This window comes from Sorex araneus, chromosome 4, assembly GCF_027595985.1.
Source record: "Sorex araneus isolate mSorAra2 chromosome 4, mSorAra2.pri, whole genome shotgun sequence".
Lineage (NCBI taxonomy): Eukaryota > Metazoa > Chordata > Mammalia > Eulipotyphla > Soricidae > Sorex > Sorex araneus.
The window spans coordinates 139,354,193-139,361,272 of NC_073305.1; the positions used below are offsets into that span (position 1 = coordinate 139,354,193).

General features: G+C 38.2%; 1 non-coding gene across 1 annotated transcript; it reads left to right on the plus strand.

The window, feature by feature from the left end:
- The first annotated feature begins 6,385 nt into the window (after positions 1-6,385).
- Positions 6,386-6,492, plus strand: LOC129404504 (U6 spliceosomal RNA). The gene has a single exon (XR_008629902.1). It is a non-coding gene; the product is annotated as a U6 spliceosomal RNA (small nuclear RNA).
- Positions 6,493-7,080: the final 588 nt, after the last annotated feature.

Sequence of the window (7,080 nt, forward strand, 5' to 3'; positions counted from 1 at the left end):
AGCTCACCAATTTAATTAAATCTCTACAGTAGCACAAAGACCTGCCATATTCCCACACACAACAGAGTGATTACATCTCAAGAAATTTGTGCCGAAACTGTTAATTTTGTCGTCAATGCAATAAAAACCAGTAAAGTAAAGCAACACAGCCATTATTTCTACCCAAATTAGGATCACTGGATCAAGTACACAAAAACATTTTCTTTGCTGGGTTGTGTATAAATATTACAAGACCAAGTTTATAAAGAGCAGCTATCCAGTGTGTTACCCTACAATCATTCTGAGACAAGAGTATTTCAATTGAGATTATTCCATAGACTATTACAGTAAAATGAGTTGGTTCTTAGGATAAGCACATTTAGGGCTCTCCTTCCTTGTTCCTCCAAGTATGAAAAAAAGGTGAAGAGAAAGGGAGTATTTAAAAACACATCTAAACTACCTCATGGCTTATGCCTAAGGTTAGGTTAGGTTTGGAAAGAAGAATTTCTCTCTCAATATTGAGAGGAGTCGAGAGGATTACAGCCCTCATTTTTTTTTTCTTCCTATCTTAAACCAAAACTAAGCCATAAAGAAGGCTTCAAGCATATTTTACTAGAAAAAGCTCCAACCCTGAGGAAAACTTATCTATCTCATCTCATCTACTATTAACTGGAGTCAGATTCTAATGGCACCTAGAGACTCAGACCTTTAGTGAGTAGAAATAAGTAACTGCCTAGAGAGAAAACGGATTACGAGATGAAGAGTAAGCCAAGCTTTGCTCCACAGGGTTTAACTCATGGCAATTTTCACTCTTGAATTCTTTTCATCACAAACATTTTTTTTAATCTTTTTTGTTGGATTTACTTGGATCTCTGTCCTCTTACATCTCCAGTCTCCAGCTCACTACATCCTGTGCTATTTCTCACACTTCTCTTGTATGGCACTTGTCAATGACTGTCCCCTTCATTGCCCCAATATTGTATGACTGCCATTGATTATGCAATGTCTAAAAATGTCATGGTGGAGTAGGAGCCATCACCAGTGAAATAAAATGCTAAGTTGTTTAAAAAAAATTATAATTAGGCAACATGAGGCTTCTGTTCTAGACACGAGTCCACTTTTCTCGATTTAACAAACATTTGTGAAGGATTTTATGCTAGGTATTCTCTTCACAGGGCTGGTACAATAGCGCAGTGGGTAGGACATTTACCTTGCACACGGCCAACCTGGGTTTGATTCCTCCGTCCCTCTCGGAGAGCCCAGCAAGCTTCTGAGAGTATCTTTCCCGCATGGCAGAGCCTGGCAAGCTACCTGTGTGTATTCGATATGCCAGAAACAGTAACAACAATATCTCAATGGAGACATTACTGGTGCACACTTGAGTAAATCGATGAGTAATGGGATGACAGTGACAGTTATTCTCTTCACACAACTCCCAATTTCCATCTGAAGATTTTTCTGACTTCGAACTAGACTTGAGTAAGAATTAATCATACAGTAAAGAATTGATATGAAATGTTTTATTCTCTAAAGCAGTGTTACTCAAAATTTTTCTGACCCTGGTCCCCATCTGAACTGATCTTTTTTCTGAACTTCTTATCCTACTAGCTGCCTTACACTTGTCTTGTGCTGTGACTGCAAAGCACAAGATCCTCACCTGTGGTCTCCTGGGATTACCCTGGGAGGCCATAGAGGATCATATGGCCTCCAGTTGAGAAATTCTGCTATAAAACATGAACCCATTTTTTTCTGATATTTTAATCATAGTCAAGATCACAATTTTTTCCTTAATATATTAGTAAAAATACGTTTTCACAGGGGTTATTCATAAATTAATATTGCTTCTGGAGTACATCAAAGGACAAATAAATACATACAGTATATTAGAATGTCCCCATGGCATTTACATTTAAAACATCTGGACCATCACTGTCCAACAGAAATAGAAAAGGAGCTATAAATATATTCTCAAATTTTCTAGTGGCATCAATCAACACAACAAGAATAAACAGGTGTTAAAAATTCTGATAACATATCAATCACTTTTAGCCAAAACATTAATAAAAAATTTGAACTTCTGTATATATATATATATATATATTCTACTAAAAGTATAGCTCAGTGTAGATGAACCACACTTGAAGTGTTCAGTAGTCATAGGTGACTCATGTTTTTTTTTTTTTTTTTTGCTTTTTGGGTCACACCCAGCAATGCTCAGGGGTTACTCCTGGCTTTGCACTCAGGAATTACTCCTGGCGGTGCTCAGGGGACCATATGGGATGCCGGGGATCGAACCCGGGTCGGCCGTGTGCAAGGCAAACGCCCTACCCGCTGTGCTATCACTCCGGCCCCCATAGGTGACTCATGACTCTACCACATTTATAGTGATCGGTTTCAATACATGATATAATGATTTGCTATTTTTATAAACTTCAAAATGATCATCCAAATTAGTCTAGTTAATTCATAAATTCGATTATTTTTTGAATTTATGAATTCAGTCTGGATACATTCATAAATTCAATTATTTTCCTTCTGGTAAGAATTTTTTCATATTTACTCTCTAAGTAATACCAAATATACAATATGATATTATTAACTATAGTCAACTTATCTGCATTGCATTCATAAGACTTATTTCCTAATGTAATGTTTATACCTTTTTATTCCTTTTATCCATTCTTTATTTGCCTGACACCTGTTAATTATCAATCTGTTCTCTTTAACTGTGACTTTGATTCTTTATGTTAGCTAAATTCTATCTGTAAGAGTTTATATAACATGTATGTTTTTCTCTAATATTTTAGAATTGCCAAATTTTGCAATTGATGGAATATTACTGAATGAAACTGAGATTAGATCTTGCTTTAAAGTAACTCACGTATTTGAAATAAAGTTTTTGCTTTTTTTAATGCCTTAGAAAATTACAAATTTGATTTCTTGGTCCAGTGCTTTATATGTCTCTGTGTAAAAGAAGGTTCCCATCTCAGGTATAGCTGGGAGAATTTAAGATGTCAGTTTGGGAGGGGGGGATTTCAGTACACAGATCATTATACTTTATGAATAGGTGTCTCTTAGTTGCACCAAAATAATTTCTTGTAAGAATCTTTATATTTCTGTCAGAAAACAAGTTAACACAGTTATTCAGGTTAGGCTATATCTTTTATATGTCTTGTGGTATGTTTGGTGGCACTTTGCCCTTGGCAAAGGTTAGAGACACCGACATGAAGATTGAAGTACTGGTATACAATCTCTTGATAATTAACTTTGAAGACATGAAGTTCCTGACCCTGAAAAGAAAATTCTTCCTCACTGAAAGAGTATGTACCCTCTTCCTGTATGAGGACATTTGGAATATTTTGTTTCAATGTAAACAAACAAAAAGTTGGGGGGAAAAAAAGAGGTGCAAAAATGCTCTTTTCAGAGTAAACAACCAAACCAGTTAGGATACGATTTGCCTGGAATGTGTTGTGAATTCCAAAGACAGGCACACTCTTGTCAAAGAACAGGGTGTCCTTCTGATGGACATAGCCTGAAGACTTAGTTGGATGCATTCGGGCTTCAAATTCCACGAATTCATCTGTTTGCATTTTTTCAGAATTATTTTGTATATACTTTCATATTTTATGAATTGCAATTAAGAAAAAAAAGTAGGCAAATTGAGCATTTGTTTCAATAAACAGTTTAGTCTCAAGGACCATCAGAAGATCTCATTTGGAAGCTTTACTGAAGTTTGCAACCACTTTCACTATCTCTGACACCTGTTTTGTCTCCTTTGAAGCAACAAAAATCTAAAACATTCACTAAGTAAGAAAAGTTTTCCAAACTAATTGAATGTCTTAACATGATTACCAAAAGGTATGGTCAATTAAGCTATCAAACAATCAACAGGATGGAGTATGTCCCCTGCTCCAGTATCTATAACTAGAATGGACTCCATTAATGTTAGTTACCCTTTAAATTATTTGCAGGACTTTGACTAATATGAAATCAATCAGACAACTTGGGTACAAAAAAAGGAAATACTTAAAATGTAACCATTAGAAAGCAATATTTTAGTGAATCTTTTAAATATAAAAATGAATGTGAGGAAAATCCTATAATGGATAATTTCTTTACATAAAGACAAGACATGACCTTTATATGATTCCTGGTCCTGTTTAGCGTCTTGACTTGGAAGAAGGAAGATGACCATTCACTTGGTGAGGTTGACAGAAAGAACTGTGCATGCTTTTTCTTTAAGGTCTGGTGGTCTTTCAACCATTGTCCATGGACAGTCTGAATGTACAGAAAATTTGAATGCCACTAGTCTACTGTGTTGGTTATAACTGTAGGTAGGCGGCATGGTATATAATACAGGTACAAGTTCCACAGATGCTATTCTAAGCTATGCAAGATTTATCCAAGTTTCCATAATGGACAGTCTACAGTAGACTGAACAAAGAGGTCAAAGATTTTGAAATATTAGCAATCTTGCCCCCGCGCCAGGCTTTCTTCACTGGGGCACCTTGGTTGAGTTTCCCACCCTACCCCAAGCAGAGCCCCAGCAGCTGAAAACCTCCAGAACCCAGCCATGCCATGCTCAAGGCCACTCTCCACATGCTAGGGTGAGCCTTACCCATAAAGGAACTGACAGAGGAACCCAGGAATGCGGACCTGTGGTTGAGATCTTCAAGCCTGCTCAGGTCGGCACTGGGCCTCCTCCACCCAGATGCCCCATTTTCCAGTAGCTTGGCAGCCACACCCACAAACCGCCCCCCCTCCCAGTGCCATGTAATCTCATCAACGGCCAAGATACAGAGACTATAAAACAAAGCTCCCAGAAGAGCGCTATGAAGAATCTCACACGGCAGATCATGGCAAGTTACCCCTGGCGTATTTGATATGCCAAAAACAGTAACAATAATGGGCCTCATTCCCCTGACTGTGAATGCGACACGGACGAATGAGATGTTACTGGCACCTGCTCGAACAAATTGATGAGCAACAGGATGACAGGGATACAGTGATACAGTGATACCTTCAGTTTAGCAAAATATTTTCAGGCCACCTCTCTGAAAATTAGTCAGTTCTCTAAGTAACTACTTTAGTGATGTTTTACTCTCCAGATGCCTTATGAATGCACGTCTTTCCCAAAAGATTTCTTAATTCAGACAGGAATAGTGGGTGCCTGGCACTCAAGCTTTAGTAGCTAACCTTAGGACACAAAGCCTCCTTCACCTCCTTCTAACCAAAAGACAAATAAGCTCATGAGCTCATGTTAGCCAGATGGTATTACTCAGGTATTGCTTATTTGTTCTTGGGGGATCATGTAGGGGTATTCAAAAGTGTTACCTTTATTTTGCCTGAAAAAAAATCAAAAACTTTTATTTGGGGGTACTCCCACATGAACATGGGATCAGAGGGTCCAGCAACTTCTTCCCAATTGGAAGACTATATTCTAGAGCTCAATAATGCCTGGAGTCTTCAGAGCCAGATCTGGCAATTCTTAGACCATGTCATGCTAAATCCAGCACAGACAAGGCGTGCACTGCAACCTCTGTGCTACCTCCTCAGTCGAGAATTCACTTTGTGACTCTCCTATAATCGAGAGCATCTGGGTCTACAATACTGTAATAATTTGCTATCATGTAACCATTTTCATAATGTCACAGTAGCCTGCTTCTTGGAGGTTATCAAGAGAATATCTCTATAGCTTTAGTTTTCCAACAGCCTCATGTAATGAAACATAATCACAGGAGTGACATAGGATCAAAGAGCAAGTTACACACTAAAGGTAGAGAGACTCCAGAAAGGCATAGATGATAGGGTGTCAGAAAAAGTGGATCTCATATAAAACACAGTATAAAACTAATACCCAGTGACAGTGGAGACAAGGGCCAGCAAGACTGTTCCATGGTTAGAAGCCTGCCTCATGTGCTGGGGGAGAAGGCAGCTGGAAAAGAGAAGGGATCACTAAGTTAATGATGGCTGGAGAGATCGCGTGGGAGAAAGATGTGTATTGACATGATGGCCTCTAAATATCTGTATTGCAAACCATAATGCCCAAAAGTAGAGAGGAGAGAGGAGTAAAAAGGAAAATGCCTGCAATAAAGGTAGGGGGTGGAGTGGAGTAGGGTTAGAGTGGAGGAAGGGATATTCGGGATATTGGTGGTAGGAAATGTACACTGGTGGAGGGATTGGAGGGATGTGTGTTTGATCATCGTATGACTGAAAATCATGAAAGCTTTGTAATTGTATCTCATGGTGATTAACAAAATAAATAAATTTTAAAAATCATAAAATTAAATAAATATTCAAATCACCATGTTTAAAAAAGCTAATGAAAAAGTGAATGTTCCCACTACCTGACAATAAAACAAAATAAAATCAAAGGTAGATCAATAAAGTTTAAAAGTTCACACAGGTGCTCGCTTCGGCAGCACATATACTAAAATTGGAACAATACAGAGAAGATTAGCATGGCCCCTGCGCAAGGATGACACGCAAATTCGTGAAGCGTTCCATATTTTTGTGGCCACTCAACACCTTTATTGCAAACCACAACAGCTAATTAGAGAGAGAGAACAGAAGGGAATGCCCTGCCACAGTGGCAGGGTGGGGTTGGGGGGAGATGGGATTGGGGAGGGTGGGAGGGATGCTGGGTTTACTGGTGGTGGAGAATGGGCACTGGTGAAGGGATGGGTTCCCGAACTTTGTATGAGGGAAGCATAAGCACAAAAGTGTATAAATCTGTAACTGTACCCTCACGGGGATTCACTAATTAAAAATAAATAAATTTAAAAAAAATTTTTTAAAAAAGTTCACACAGGTAACAAGAAGCAGATCTAGAATTAAACCCAGTTCTATTTGTCTGGGCATAATTCTAAACCTGACTATCCCCATCAGCATTTTCTAAAATATTTTCAGTAGAAATTCACTTCTAAAAGCAAGAATTTTTACATTTATGTCAGGGTTGGGTAGAAGTTGCGTTCAAATAGATTTAGAAAATCATCATCATCATCATCATCATCATCATCATCATCATCATCATCATCATCATCCCTTTGATTGTCAAATTTCTCGAGCGGTCTGAGTAACGTCTCCATTGGTCCCAGCCCT